This window comes from Dermacentor andersoni, chromosome 2, assembly GCF_023375885.2.
Source record: "Dermacentor andersoni chromosome 2, qqDerAnde1_hic_scaffold, whole genome shotgun sequence".
NCBI lineage: Eukaryota > Metazoa > Arthropoda > Arachnida > Ixodida > Ixodidae > Dermacentor > Dermacentor andersoni.
Genome location: NC_092815.1, coordinates 251458310 through 251475118, shown reverse-complemented (window position 1 = coordinate 251475118; position 16809 = coordinate 251458310). Strand labels below are relative to the sequence as shown.

Below are 16809 nucleotides of genomic sequence, written 5' to 3'. Positions count from 1 at the left end.
TGGTGCTGTTTTAAATATAAATATGAAAGGTCTATTCTACCTGTAGGGTTAGAGGCTTTCGTACATTGGCGTTTCTTGATCAGATATTTCGTCTCCTGCGATAGCTTACTGGCATCCTGTCTAACGGAGTTACATGGTTTAACTGCGCGAACAAACGAACCACAAAGACAGCAAGCGACATGGACGGGCACAGACTTGCAACTAATGTTTATTCCACAATGACCACACATAAGTACACCGCCGAAAACCACTGCGCAGTGTTCGCGCAGTTAAACAATGTTCGCCAATATCTACCAACTTGCCCAACAACAAGTTCTTCTAAACTAACGGAGTTACCACCGACTTCTATTGCACATTCCTTAATGATGCCCATAAGATTGTCGTTCATATCTTCCCATATCATAGCCCCATATACAAGCCAGAAAACATATGTATTCTAACGCGGAAACGGAAAGTTCGATCACATTAAACTACTTTTTTTTTGCGTATATGTGCCAGAAGAAGTGCAGGGTAATATTCTACGGGACGTCTTTCGTGTATAAAATATCCACAATGAGACTTCCGACGGATGCGGGTTCGTATACTGAGGCAGTACATGCACGAGTCGGATATTCTAATGATGAAGCTTTCTTTCACATGGGAGCTATAGGTTGCGTGGGAGCTAGGTTACGTAGGCGCCTGCATGCAGCGCGCAGTCTGTTATTTGGGAAGTGGTGTCATTCCTTCGTCTTGAGCAAGAGCGATATATGAAAGCGCTATACGTGAAAACATATAATGCTAACAGCTGTTTTGATGGACAAGGAAAAAGATACCTATATAATATTGCCTATTGGAAGCCGTTCCATGGTTTCAGACAGAATTTTATAACTATATTGGGTAAAGCTGTAGGTAAAACTATACTAATTAAAAAAAGATTTTTCCAATTAGTCTGTACATTAATTGCGACGCACTATAGCGTATGCATCCATGTTTATTTTTCCGCGTGCAAGTGCTTTTGTGGTGCTGCCTTAGGCGTGTTTCTGAATTTCTCATCTTGGGCTCAGATAGACCGCACCGTTCATTCAAAATTTACTGACGACAGACACCGCTGACTTCTCGGCCGCAAGCGGAGCGTACAACTCCAGACGATGTCACCCAGCTGCAGACTAGTCGAAAACATGGAGGGTAAATAAAAACGGTCGAAAAGAAAAGTTTCCCGCGCTTCTCCGCCTGCCTTCCCTGGTGGCGCAATTTTCTTTTTTTTTTTTTCGTCCCCCCCCCCTCCTAGCGCCATACTGCGGTTACCCGGCCACGCTGCCCGGCCTTGGGCTCGGTTCTCGCCACTTGCCCGCATTCTTCCCCGCCTCTGGACGGTATTCCTTTACTTCCCTTTTTTTTTATGTCCCAGGCACCAGAGGTATCAGCATGTCCTTGGCAATAGGCATGCACGTTTGCTCTAACAAGCTTTCAAAGAATGAATCCTTTACATTGCTTCTTCGTTAATTTCGCCCTCAAATTTCGCAATAAGGTCGCATTATTTCTCCTTGCGTTTTTCACAGAGTGTTGAATCAGTATTTCTGCTTGCCATAGTTCATGCGAAAAGGCACCTCCTACCCAGTCGAACCGGACCTGCTGCAAAGGAACTAGTTTAACAGCAATGCAAAGTGTTTTACCAATGCGGACAAACAAAAAATGCGGTCTTTAGCGAAACGTGAGTTGAAACCAAGCAAGCAGTACGAGCAAACTCATTAAAAAAGAATTTTAAAAACTCCAGAGTCTCAGTTTGGTGCTTCTGCAGTCTGCATCAGCTGTGGCAGCATGCAAAATGCTTGGTATTATCGTAGCTATGTACTTAGTGCAGTATATATTGTTACGTGTGGAAAGACACAGACGAAAGATGCTATTTACACGCTATTTACACTGTAGCCAGGCAGCCAGGCTGACACTCGCTCGTGCCAAGGGCACCGACCAACTTCTTCATCGTTCTCGCGGCGGCTCGTCTCTTGAGCAGCGCTCAATGATATCGTAATATTGCCCCCCGGCGGCAAAATCACCGTCAAGGTGCTGTTAAATATCCAAGGTGCATGGAGAGTTGTAGGGCTTGAGTCGGGCAACGTGGACAATGTCACTCGTTGTCACAGCGGAGGACGTAGTGGGCGTGGCTAGAACGATTTCATAGGTGATATCGGTCACTTTGCATATCACGCGATATGGGCCTGCGTAATAGGAAAGCAGTTTTTCACAAAGGCCGACTTTGCGCGATGGTGACCAAAGCAACACGAGGGCGCCGGGCACAAAATGGACATCACGGTGACGGAGATCGTAGCGTTGTCTCTGCTTGTCTTGAGACACTTGTAGACGAGCGCGCGCAAGTTGGCGAGCATGGTCAGCATGGGCGATTGCATCCCGGGCATAATCGCTAGTTGAAGCTGTGGCGGACGGAAGCACAGTGTCCAGTGGTAGCGTCGGTTCGCGGCCATACAAGAGGTAAAACGGGGAAAAGCCAGCAGTTTCGAGACGGGAAGAGTTGTATGCAAAGGTAATGTAACGTAGAGCCAGGTCCCAGTCACGGTGGTCGTCTGAAACGTATTTGGATAGCATGTCTGTAAGGGTGCGGTTCAAACGCTCAGTGAGGCCGTTCGTTTGGGGGTGGTAGGAGGTGGTAAATTTATGCTGTATTGAGCAGGCACGCATGATGTCGTCAATGGCGTTGGCCAAAAAGGTGCGGCCGCGGTCTGTAAGCAATTGACGCGGAGCACCATGCATCAAAATGATATCATGTAGGATGAAGTGCGCAACATCAGTTGCACAACTAGTCGGAAGAGCACGGGTTACGGCGTAGCGGGTCGCGTAGTCCGCCGCGACTGCAACGCACTTGTCTCCTGATGTAGATTCCGGAAATGGGCCGAGAAGGTCCAAGCCGACACGATGAAAGAGCTCGGTAGGGATGTCGAGCAGCTGTAGGTAACCAGCGGGGAGCTGGGAAGGCTTCTTGCGTCGTTGGCAAAGTTCACAGGCGGCGACGTAACGTCGTACGCAACGGGCAAGGCCCGGCCAGAAAAAACGGCAACGTACACGGTCATAGGTTCGAGATACGCCGAGGTGTCCTGCCGTTGGTGCGTCGCGAAGCTCTTCTAGAACGGTGGAGCGGAGGTGTTTAGGTACTACTTCGATGGGCTTTGATGGGCTTTGATGCTACAGGAATTTTCATATTGCGTGGTGTACAAGTCTGGCCGCCTGCACCAAGACGCTGACAGTTTGTCGCGTTACCCTGTCGACGACTCTGACTCCTCCAATATTTCCAGTGCTTCTTGCGTATTCTCTGTATTCCAGCTGCTTCATTTCGCCGGCGAGAAACACCATGACGCCTACATCAGAGCACTCATCGACCGTTTTGAACACTCTCCGGCCGATGCTGCTCTACGCCTCTTCGTCCTCCGCGACGGTACTCTGTACCGTCGTAACCTTCATCCGGACGGCTGAGTTCCTGCTTGTAGTACCTGCTTTAGTTTTCTGCAGGTACTACAAGCAGGAACTCATGGCCGTCCGGATGAAGGTTACGACGGTACAGAGTACCGTCGCGGAGGACGAAGAGGCGTAGAGCAGCATCGGCCGGAGAGTGTTCAAAACGGTCGATGAGTGCTCTGATGTAGGCGTCACGGCGTTTCCCTTCGGCGAAATGAAGCAGCTGGAATACAGAGAATACGCAAGAAGCACTGGAAATATTGGAGGAGTCAGAGTCGTCGACAGGGTAATGCGACAAACTGTCAGCGTCTTGGTGCAGGCGGCCAGAAATATGAAAATTCCTGTAGCATCAAAGCCCATTGACCAAGCCGGCGTGTAGGATCTTTTAGCGATGAGACCCACGAAACACAGAACCTCTTAAAAACTTCTTGAAACGGCTACAAACGGCTATAGACGTCTTGGTCTATGACAAGACTGAAAATAGAATTTCTTCTAAACATAACCTCCGCACTTGGAATATGCTAGTATATATTCTATCTGCGGCGAAACCCACTACTGGTGTCACTAGAGTGTGTTTTGGTAAACACATTCAGAATGTCTAACTCAAGAACTTTTCTAGATCTTTTTGTCTAAAAGTGCATAAAATGCCAAACGACGTGTTAAAAGTGCGGTTGCCGTCGGCCGTCGGCGTTAGCGAATAAAAGACGCCACAGACAAATCGAACTCGTTGGAAGCAACATAAGTTAATTGGCTTTGATATTAAATAATTTCACATCAGAACTTCAACAATCAAGGGCGTGTTATTCTTTTCCTTACGGGGCGCGCACACGACGCCAGGAAGCCATTGTATGCTCGCGCAGCAGGTATACTGATAGCAGCAGGAGCGAAACGCCGGCGTTGCACAGCCGTGTCACAGAGCCACCGCGCTGCGATCACTTTGGCGACACAATCCAAATTTGTCGGACATCTCATTCTGTGCTGGAAACACTGGGAGGCAGGAAGTTTGAAAAAACGGCCACTGCCGCCCCCAATGTCTCGGTCGTACGTTCGTTATGCGATTTGTGCGTCATTCTAAGCCGTTCTGTACATTTATACTGGATATTAATTGGAGTCATTTAGCTGTGCTGATTCTGCTTGCCGTGTGTTTTGCATCAGTGCTTCGTGACATCGGCTGTATTGCGTGTTTTCGCCGACGGCTTACTACCACAATGGCGTGATCTGCGTTCGCCGCCTTCGTGTCTCGGTGCGTCTTTGTATACGTCGCACGTTCGGACAACGCTTTTTCCGGTAAGTGAAATACATTGCACTTCGTTTTTCGTCAACAATGTGAATATTTTTAGGTGTTACCCGCGACAATTCTTGATATATGGGCTCTTCTGCCCTGCGAGTTTTCGTCATTACTTTTATACAAGGGTTCTGCTTGCGTTCAGCCGTTCAGCACTACCGCGCTCCACAACTTCCGCAACACCAGTCATAACTTTGCCCTGCTTGTTAGTCTTTGTGGTTAACGTAGCACGAACCAACCGAAAGGAGTGCATTCGAAGACGACGCGCTGGCTGTAATGCTGAACCAGACTGAACTCGCCCTATTTTGTGTCCTTTTGTTCTTGCGTGTGTGCGCGTGTGTGTCAGTGACCATGCAGTTTGTAGCGCTCCCACTTTATAGCAAAACAAAAATATAACTGCAATGTTTACTTCATCTATACAATTCCAAATTAAATCGTCTGCTGATGTACAAATTTCACTTGTGTTTTGTCCTAGATAAGCAGCAAAACCTTTAACCTAGCAGGTGCTTCATCTGGGAGTGAAAACACGACAGCTTGGCATTTATTAATGAATGACTGTGACTGGGTCACCTTATTTGTAATTGCAAATCTGCCTTTCAACTGACTTGATGCTATCTTATTTTGTTCCTTTCACTCTATAGACGGCTGGACATCTTTCTTGTACCTTGGCGCTAGCTGGATGACGGGACCTCATCATGATCAGTGTAAGCCAATGTACTGTACCCTCTCTGGTCCTCCCAGTGCTTTTTATATGGGTTAAGGCCAGGTAGCGCTTCGTGGTAAAATAGCTAGTTGGTGTCTCACAAACGGGCATTTTTTTTGCACTGGTCCATTATAAACTGCCACTATTATAACCAATTTCTCAGTGCCAGTGTACATACGCAGTTCTAGTAATAATTAGTTTCCCTAAGCCTTACAAAATGTACCTGTAGGTAGTCATTGCTATGTAAGAACTCAAAAATTAAGTCTGCTGTGTCGTACAAGTATACCATACATAAGTAAAAATTTGCTACAGCAGTGTACATTACACCTTGCTTCCCTAATGCACAAATGTATTCAAGCCAGTATTTGATTAGTTTGGTATTCTAAATGTTTTCTGTGTGATTTAGTTTATTTACGGGAATTTACTGTACAGCATCAGCAAGCAGTCTAATTTAAGATTTATGTGTGCTGTAAAAGGTGTGCTTTGTCGCTAGAATTGATAAAACATGGGCCGAGGCTTCCATACAAGGACAAACTTCAATTTCGCTCTACCACCGTCAGCACTTGGCTGGCGCTTGCAAAATGAATCGCATCAGGTAGCTTGTGCCAGACTGTTTTTAACCTTATTGTGAGGAGATCACAAAGTGATGTGTGGAGGCGCCTGCGTCTGAGATGTAGATTGCGCTGCAACATACGTGCATGTAGAACAGGCATGATGCTGAGGGCTCCAGCAGTTTGCTGAGGTGCTTTTAAAAATTTTTCATAACTGCAATTTTACCTGTGCTGTTTTTCATCACCGATTTCAATAATATCATTGGAGGTGTTATCAGAATTTAGCAATCTATTTGCCCTAGCCCATTAGCCTGCCACATTTGCCTTTTCACTAGATGGCAAATTATTCAGCAAGGACCATTACTTGAATACACCTTTTTGTGTGCAGTGGCTTCTCAATTGCGAGTCAACATTGATTCTCAGAATTACCTGAGGCTATAGATGCACTGATGAATTTGCTACCTATATGAATAACTTTGCACTTTCTTGCGCAAACAGCATGTTAACACTTCCAAGACAGTGGGCAATGTTATCGTTTGATCACATCATGAGATACTTTCAATTTTGTATGACGCATCATCCAAGGTGTTGCATCATTTGTGTGAGGTATTGTCCGAATCCAATTAGGGTCACATGAAAATATATCAACAAAAGTGATTGATCTAGCTAGGAGTGTTGCTGTGGAACACTACTTTATCACCAGTCCTCATTTGCATCCTACCTGCTTACTCTGTACTGTGTCATGTTTAAGTTTGAAAGAAAGGCAACAGCTAGGCAGCGCAAAATGCCAAACTTGCTTTTAGTACAACAATATAAAACGCTAATTAAGTTAGTACATCATTTACCTGCAGAGTGAATTACTGTTTTAAACTGATTATATTTTGCAGGAAGTTTCTCAGACTTGTTTGACAGGTTGGAAAGTGGCTTTTTAGCCACAAAACACCATATAATAATTTAAAGGCTGACTCTGCTATGCAACTTAATGACTATATGCCAGGAACAAGGTCTCTGAATTGTGGCGCTGGCCAACACTCACAGGGTTCTACTAGGACACATAAGTACCCAAGAAAGTGGATGGGAAAATGACGCCGCTGTAGCTCAATTGGTAGAGCATAGCACGCTAAATGCGAAGGTTGTGGGTTCGGTTCCCACCTGTGGCAAGGTGTTTTTTCATCCACTTTAATTTCCATTAATTTATCGTTTCTTTATTTCATTTATTAAGCACAAGTAATTTCCCCTATGTTGTCCCTGGTGTCAGTGTTTGTTGGCTTCTTATGATAGGAAATATACTAGTCATTGTAAACATCATCGCATACATACCTTAAGATACCCGTAATTTAAGAGAAAGGAGTGCTTAAATTTATTTTTAATGTGAGCCAAACTTCTTACTTAGCACATATTGCTAATTGAAGTTCCAATTTCAACATTCCCATTTCCTCCCTTGCCCTTTTTTTCCTCTTCTGTGCAGGTATTGCTTGCCTATGTCTACAAGAACCGTCACGCGTGGCCTGTGACAGCAAGCTTTTGTGGGCAGCAAGTGTTCTCCTACGAAGGCTGGCCTACTCTGGCAGCGGCGGCAATCATCTTCAAGATTTATCCATGCTCACCTTTGCTGCTATTTGTCACTCTTGTTGATTACACTTTCTGCATCTTTTCTAATTTATTAGGTAATAAAGTATGAGTATGTGACATGGTGTGAAGTGGATGTCTTGCTGCATTTTCACTTGCAATCATCCTTTATGCATGAAAAGCTCATCATACAGTTTATGAAAAAAAATAACAGCATATTATGATTTATCTTTCAGTTCTGGTAACATGCAACGTACAAGGAATTCACTAATGGATGGTATGCCGAAGAATGGGCCATTATCTCTGCGTGATGCTGTGCAAGCATGTGGCGTTACAAGAGGCACCCACAAAGTAAGTTACAATTTACTTTTAAATGAAGCATGGACATCAGAAAAAATATATTTATATTGCTAGTTAGAGTGGTTCGCAGAGTGTTTTTCCGGATGTGTACTATCCATTATTTTTTAACTCATTGCAGCACAGTGTTATGTTTCGTATACTGGTGTAAGGCTATTGTGCCCCCTGTAGCTGAAACCAGGGTGTAATTTTTGCCTGAACTGCAGCATCACTGACAAAATTTTTCTTTGCTAGAAGCTATTTCAATTTGGTGGAGACCCAGCTGGGCGAAGTTTTGTAAATAATGACGTGTTTCACGCAGAAATGTTCTTGTTTAGGTCAATGGGTGAACATCGTAATGATATCAGCATACAATACAGATCTTGTTTTATTTGCAAAATAATTCTGACAGGCGGCATTCAATTGATTGGTCTAATTAAAAAGCACTAATTGACCAATGAGACTGTACTACACCATTCCCATTGTTCACATCTGGAAAAACTACCTGTGCGTCACTCTATCCGACAACGCAAACTTTTTTTCTGATGTCAATGCCTCGTTTAAAATAAATTGTAACTGTGGGCAAACGTCGTGCTACTGTAACAGCTGCCGCAAAAATTTGAGGGAATGTCTAATAAAAGTCTTCAGTTGTTCTTGTCAAGTTGTCCATTAGCCAACTTTTAGCGTAACGTTAGCAGGGCTTACTGAAGTACTTCTAGACATCCATGGCTACAAAATGTCTTGATCAAGACAGCTACTAGGCTTTTGAATTAGCCGTTCAAGACACCTTTTAGACATCCAATAGCTGCTTGCGTGTTTCGTGGGGAGCCAGCAGAGAGCATGATGGTCAGTGACTACGGAAAAAGGGGGCGACCGTAAAGGTAAGGACGGAACTTCGCAACCGCCCAGATAACAGCAAGGCATTCGCCTTCCGTAATGGAATAGTTGCGCTCCGATGGCGCTAGGAGGCGGCTCGCATAAGCAATAACGCGATCCTTGCCACGCTGACGCTGGGCTAAGACTGCACCTACGCCATGACCGCTGGCATCTGTACGTAATTCTGTAGGGGCATCAGGGTCTAAGTGGGCGAGATTGGGTGGTGGGGTTAGAAGACTGACGAGACGAGAGAAGGCGGCGGCTTCTGCAGTACCTTACGAGAATTGTACGCCTTTCTTCAAAAGATTAGTTAGGGGCCTAGCAATTGTCGCAAAATCTGGAACAAAACGACGAAAGTACGAGCACAGCCCTACAAAACTTCGAACGTCTGCGGCTCTCTTCGGAACCAGAAACTCTCGGACAGCGCCAGTTTTGTCGGGATCAGGCTGTACTCCGAAAGCGTCAACGAGATGGCCCAGAAGAGTAATTTGTCGGTGGCCAAAACGACATTTGGACGAGTTAGGTTGGAGCTTCGCCTTTCGAAATACATCAAGTATAGTTGTGAGACGCTCAAGGTGAGTGTCGAACGTTGGCGAGAAGACGATGACGTCGTCGAGGTAGCAGAGGCATGTGGACCATTTGAAACCTTGGAGCAAGGAGTCCATCATACGCTCAAAGGTGGCAGGGGCGTTGCATAGTCCAAACAGCATTACTTTAAATTGTTATAGGCCATCAGGTGTGAAGAACGCGGTTTTTTCTCTGTAAATATCGTCAACAGCAATCTGCCAATATACCGAACGAAGATCAATAGACGAGAAATAGCTGGAACCGTGCAGGCAGTCAAGGGCGTCGTCTATACGTGGGAGCGGGTAGACGTCCTTCTTAGTAACGTTGTTCAGATGACGGTAGTCTATACAGAAGCGCCACGTGCCGTCCTTCGTCTTCACCAACACCGCAGGTGACGCCCAGGGACTCGATGAAGGCTCAATGTTTTTATCGAGCATTTTGTTCACTTCATCTTCAATTACTCGGCGTTCCGACGCAGAAACTCGATACGGTCGTCGGTGAATAGGCGCAGCATCGCCAGTAAGAATGCGATGATTGACCGCGAGCGTCTGGCCTAAAGGGCGATCGTCAAAAATATCGCGGTAGGACGATAATACTTCGCAAAGGTCTTCAGCCTGCGTAGAGGACAGGTCCACCGCAACCATTTTCTTGATGTTGGGATCGACGCCCGAGGCTGGCGCGAGGGGCATGCTAAGCTCGCGAGAACCATCGGTCGATAACGCTGCCACGTATTGGTCGCCGAGACACTCAATGGTGGCAAGGCAAATACCTTGCGGTAGAATTTGCTTTGCTAATCCAAAGTTACAGACAGGCATGCGAGTGTGGTTCGTACTAATAGCAAGGATACTGTGAGGCACGGTGACGTCATACCGTATTGGGATGTCGGGCAGAGGAGTGACGAGGTACTCGCCATCAGGAACTGGTGGGAAAGACAACAATTCAATGTAGGCTATGGACTTTGGCGGCAGGCGAAGAAAGCCGGTGGAGCATAAGCGGCAGTGGGGTGCGTCAGAAGGTTCTGCGAGCATCGGCAACTCGAGGCGAAGCGTCCTGGAAGAGCAGTCAATAAGAGCAGAATGGGCGGAGAGAAAATCGAGGCCGAGAATAAGGTAGTGGGGGCAATGAGCAATTACGGTGAAGAGGACAGGAGTGTGGCGGCCGGCGATGCTGACACGTGCCGCACACATGCCGATGATAGGCACAGTACCGCCATCCGCAACGCGGACGACGCGTGCCGAGGCTGGGGTGAGGAGCTTGTTCAGTCGTCGTCGGAAGGCAGCACTCATAATAGAAAGATGTGCTCCTGTATCGATGAGTGCCGTGACAGGATAGCCGTCAACGTCGACGTCCAGAAGGTTTCGGTTAGTAGGTAACGTGAGCAGAGGCTTGCTGCTTATGGTGTAGTGCCTCAGTAAGTATGAATACCAGATTAAAGCTCACATTTGTTTTGCCCTCCCCAAGGTTTAGCTCACATTTATCACTTGCAATGCAAGCTGGTTCTACTGCTGACAAAAAGTAGCCATCACTTACTTGTTCTGCCATCATTACTGGTGCTTGAAGTGCTGCAACATGTGCCCGGATTAGCATATTTTGAAAGAGTGCCTGAAAACAGCTACTACCTTTGAGAGAAGGGTGGTTCTGGAAGATTGAAATTGTCTTCCTCTTCCGAATCATCCGACGAGCTCAAAATGCGTGCGTATTTGCGCCGCTTACCACGTCCTTTTTCTGTAAATGTGAACTGTATAAGGATACTGAAAATGGAATTAGGAGAAGCCCTTACCTTGATCTGTTGTGTCGACATTGTCTGAATTTTCCGCTTGTGGCAACTTCTGCCGAGCTTCATCGTATGTTGCTGAAAAAGAAATCGCATAGTATATTTATTCATCTGTGTTATTCATGCTGAACAGCTTTTTTTTCTGTATACTTCCCCCAACTCCCTTATTCAACCACTGCACAGGCTGCCAATGGCTTTAAGAGTAACAGCAATCTCAAAATGATAAAACCAATTTGCAAGAAACTGTTTCATACCTGTAGTTTTGATCACCTTCACCTTGAAGTTAGGCGTTGCAGAAGGATTGAGATGGGCACGTCGTTTCACAGCTTTCGTCAATTCATGGGTGCCCAGCATAGTCGGCCACAAACACATCTTTTTATTCTTCAACAACCAGTTAGTTGGGACAACAGCAACACTGTTGTCATCGACAAACCTCAAGACAGCATACATAACCTAGTATTGTGAGCATGGAGAACAAAAAGAGAGCAGAAAACTTCTGACAAGTGTACAGGTCAACCCAATAGGCACAGCTTTGGTCTAGGACACCACAGGTGTAAAAAACAAAGGCATAAAAAAAGCAATCCCCCAAAAAGGTAAAAATATTGAGGTGTGCTGTGTTTAAGCATTAAACTTTACACAAAATTTATTTGAGGAACAATTATGTAGTAGAGGCATAATCTAGTGTTCAGTGATTGTCAGTATTATTGCATGGTGTGCATTATTTACAGGTTTACATGCAAACATTCAAGTTTACCACATCACATAAGGTGCAAATACACAGTATTTTATATACACTATCCTTGTATGAGTAGTTTATCATTCTACTTTTCAATATATATTGGGAACAAATGTTTGCAGACCAATGGCATGTCACTTTGCTGAGTCACCCAGTGGCCAGGCCATCTGGCATGCTGGCCACACTTGGGACATCCACTTAGGCTGTCAGACATGGTAATTTTACGAGTGGTAATGTGCAGTCCATTCATTTGTCAGGTGCAGTGTAACAAGTGTAGTAGCTACGCTTAAGTTTCTGTATGCTAACAAGTACTGCCATTGCCACTATGAGGAGATGTCATGTGCAATTTAGCTACTGATAGTGGCAGTTGGACAGTTCGCTGCAGCTGTTAACAGAGCCACATCTGCCAGTTCGAAATTAATGTCCCAAGTGCGACCTAGAAGCCAGATGGCTTAGTTGTAAGGTGGCTCAGCAAAGCTATTCAGCTTCATGAGGTCTATAGTGAAATAAAAATATCTGCAATTAACAAGCATGAACTATTCCACAGTTTCAGATTTTATATGTGCAGGGGGGGCAATACAGTTGAGTGGATTAGAGGCAACAGTGCATATTCGGAGGGGGAACACGCAAGAGGCAGCAGCACACACTTGGACATAACATCACAGAGCATCCTTGATGAAAGAGGACTGTCAACCTTTTTCACGATGACTATTCCAAGATGAGATGAAGGACAAGGTGTAGTGTAAAGGTCACCACAACATTCAAGGGCTTTCCCAATTAGCACTTTATTTCCCTGACTATCATGTGCAAAGTTTGATATCATGACAACAGTGGAATCTGCCATGGTACAGACATTGTTGCCTTCAGAAGTCCTTAAGGTAAATTGTGGAAAGCTAGCTATGTGGTACTGAGGCCCAATGCAACACTCTGCAAGTGGGCCACTGCTGTGAATCTGCGAACATTCTACTCCTTCCAAAGAAAGTTGTTTGATGACAAACAACGTACCTGAGGACAGTCGTTCTGCCATTCGGTTAACCAGCTGCTCTAGTGGTTTCTTTGAGTGCCTTACCAACTTCTTGAGGTGATGCGTGAAATTTTCTGCTGGAAATGCACTGAAGCTGTCGAGAGGCCCGTATCTCAAGACATCATCAGCCAGATGAACCAATGAATGAACATTATAGGAAAGAGTGTGCTTTCCATAAATGGACTGAAATGATGAAACAAAACAAACAAAAGGAAGCAGCGAAGCTCAGTTGCTTTCCAACGATCAATCTCTCCGAGAGATCGTGGCCTCCTGGCGAACTCCTCACAATGTGTCCGTGCTAGCGCCAACAGCCATTTTGACATCCTTTCAATAGATGTTGAAGGCAAACGATGTGGCAATGGGCCTCTCAACCAAAGAAGTATCAACTTTTTAGTGACCCCGATACATACTAGGTGCATGTAGTCTAAGGGAAACTGTGAAACAAGGCCAATTGGTAGTGCTGAAAGTGGCGTTTCAGAAACATGGTGTTCTTCCTGCACTCTTTGATCAAAGTCAGCATCTGTTCGCAATGGCGCCTGCGTTTCTGGAAAAACAACCCTTCCTTCTGCATATTCACCTTTTTGTTTGTACTTTCCACAGCCATAATAGCCAGAATGTAACTTTGTGCCTAAAATAAATGCACGTGCAGGTGCATCACAAATGGAACCTTTCACACTAATGGTAACTGGCTTGCCGTGAACCTGCAGTCCATTATCAAGAAGATGAAGCAAATCTTTGACTAGAGGGCCAAGGAAGTCAGCCAGAGAAGATGGTTTCTGATTTCCATGATAGCATTCAACCAAAAACACACCACTTCCTGGAATGTCAGATGTGCTGGCTAGAATTGGCCAAAACTGGCTTAGTGAGCTTTTACTGAGTGGAAGCCCATCAATATAAAAAAACAGTGCAATGTTTTGCGACACTAGCGATAAATTCGTACTGTTCACTAACATTGAATTAATGCTGTCTGCAATGCCAAAATGACAGTACGAGTCATTAGCACAGTCCTCAATCAAAGCCACTCGTGGAGTTCGAAGCAGCGTCCGTGCGTCAGATGGCAAGTCCGAAAGACAGGAGTGTGTTTTCAATACTCTGAGTAGTGCGGACACCGCCGTATGCGTAACATTTTGCTCGCACGCCCAATTCCTCAAGTGGCGAGCCATCTCTGTCGAACCACGCTGTTCGGACGGTCGAAACGCTGCCGCGCACTCAATTCGCTCACACGTATCACTTGGCAGCGATGTAGTAGAGCTTGAACTCTCCTGTTCGTCACGAAAAAACACAGCACTCGCTTCTTTGTCTCGCGCACCAATAGGTACTGACACAGTCCTCTCATGCGAGTCTCGCGACACTTCACTTGTAGAGCCGGAACTGTGCTCCGAGAGACCATCGTTTGACGCGACACTAACAGATGGAAAAGAAGCTGAATCCACTGTATGCACTTTGTCCGTATCGTCAGCTGAACGTGACTCTCGTTCGACACTTCCTGGCACGTGAAGATCGCAAACCAAGGGCTCGACTACAGCACTAAGTCGACGATATTTTTGCTGTCGAGATAAAGCTTCAAATGGCTTTTTCTTTCTTTCCATTGCCGTAGCTAGAATTTCTGGAATAATTCAACGAAATTATGTGAAATTTCAGCTTTGCCTCCCAGATCACAAGAGAACGTTCTACTACATAGGTGCATGCAAATGCATAAACGAGTCTAAACTTCACACCAGCACGTACGGGCGCGCCAAAACAAAAGTCGCGTGCAAGTTGAAGAAAGTAAACGTATACGTACCGTAAGAACTGCACCGCTTCTGCAGGCGCTGGTCAAGGCTTGAACGTGAGCAAAAGAACTATGAGCGGTGCACAAGCTAAAATATAAGCCCGATAGAACTTGGCAGGGGAACCATGAGCACCGGTGAGCGAAAGCTAAAGAATGAGCACGCGCCGAAATCAAAACTTTACCGAGAGACGTAGTCCCGAGGAAAGGAAAGATTGGCACTATCCACTGCTATCCACATGAAGTTATAGAGGGAGCGCGGCTCAACGACAATTACCTAAAGCCCGAAAGTGCCTAAATTTCCTCTGGATGTTCTAAAAGTAGCGAAAGGCTTTAATCGCGCTGCCGTACCGGCCGTGCTAGGCGGTTGGTGATGTTGATGCTATGTGGCTATCTACCTTTGAATCGGGCGGCAACTTCAGCGCGCCCCCTGGTGCTGTACAGGAGCAGATAGCATTTCGCCGTTCTCAAACGGAGTGCACGTTTGCGACCGCGCGCGGCAGATCTGCCGTTGACGACAGCCGATATCGCAATAGTGGATTCCTCACCGCTTGCTCACGCTAAGGGAAAGGAAGGCATGTGCTCTAGCTGATAGGGACGCTGAACGGGCGCGCATATGTGCGCCCGGCCGTTTTTGTTTTTTTCTCTACACTGATTGTCGTTCGATCGCAGCTTATAACTATATATATATATATGCAGACTCACCTTCGATCGTGCTACGCGCCTGGTGGAGTGAACGTTGATGGCCGCTCGGAAAACACGTAGTTGTGGCGATCGAGGAATAATATCGGAATGGCATCAAAGAACCCTGCAGGCTTTTTCTGGTTGTTCACCCAAAGGGGGAAATTTAAGGATCGAAATTCTATGACGCGACATTAACTAACTGACAGGCCTGTTAAGTGTCACGGAATGAAACGCTGCGCGTCGGGCACGCGCATTTGAAATCTTTTTCGCGCGCGCACCTAAGCGTATCGCGTCTTAATTTTCTGAAACAAACATCTAAAAAAGTTCTTGAGTTAGACGCTCTGAAGATGTTCACCAAAATATACTTCGTTGACGTCAGGCGTGGGCTGATACCACAGCTGAGACACAATAGTCTGTTTTATTCACTGTACTTGCGGCTACATAATGTTTCGAAGAACGTCTGTTTAACGTCTTCGTGTAGACCAAGACGTCTATAGCCGTTTGTAGCCGTTCCGAGAAGTTTTCAAGACGTTTTGTGTTTCGTGGGACATGGATGCCAGCCGTTGTGCCGGCAAATGGGCCCACCCCTGGCTGGAAGAGGGACTTGAACTCGGTCAGAAGGCTGGGGACGTCTTTTATCCCCAATTCTTCCCAATCCAGGCCTCTGAATGCCTCCTGTAAGCACGCTGTGAATAGCATTGGAGAGATCGTATCTCCCTGTCTGACGCCCTTCTTTATTGGGATTTTGTTGCTTTCTTTATGGAGGACTACGGTGGCTGTGGAGCCGCTATAGATATCTTTCGGTATTTTTACATACGGCTCGTCTACACCCTGATTTCGTAATGCATCCATGACTGCTGAGGTTTCGACTGAATCAAACGCTTTCTCGTAATCAATGAAAGCTATATATAAAGGTTGGTTATATTCCGCACATTTCTCTGTCACCTGATTGATAGTGCGAATATGGGCTATTGTTGAGCAGCCTTTACGGAATCCTGCCTGGTCCTTCGCTTGACATAAGTCTAAGGCGTTCCTGATTCTATTTGCGATTACCTTAGTAAATAGTTCGTAGGCAACTGACAGTAAGCTGATCGGTCTATAATTTTTCAAGTCTTTGGCGTCCCCTTTCTTATGGATTATGATTATGTTAGCGTTCTTACAAGATTCCGGTACGCTCGAGGTCATAAGGCATTGCGTATACAGGGTGGCCAGTTTCTCTAGAACAATCTGCCCGCCATTCTTCAACAAATCTGCTGTTACCCGATCCTCCCCAGCTGCCTTCCCTCTTTGCATAGCTCCCAAGGCTTTCTTTACTTCTTCCGGCGTTACCTGTGGGATTTCGAATTACTCTAGACTATTCTCTCTTCCATTATCGTCGTGGGTGCCACTGGTACTGTATAAATCTCTATAGAACTATTCAGCCACTTGAACTATCTCATCCATATTAGTAATGATATTCCCTGCTTTGTCTCTTAACGCATGCATCTGATTC

At 45.8% G+C, this 16809-nt stretch overlaps 1 long non-coding RNA gene across 1 annotated transcript; it reads right to left on the bottom strand.

Annotated features, from left to right (window-relative positions):
• Positions 1-10925: 10925 nt before the first annotated feature.
• LOC126539854 (uncharacterized) lies at positions 10926-14986 on the bottom strand. The gene is made up of 4 exons (XR_011892682.1): positions 14649-14986; positions 11360-11558; positions 11112-11183; positions 10926-11056 (listed from the first exon to the last, which is right to left on the bottom strand). It is a non-coding gene; the product is annotated as an uncharacterized lncRNA (long non-coding RNA).
• Positions 14987-16809: the final 1823 nt, after the last annotated feature.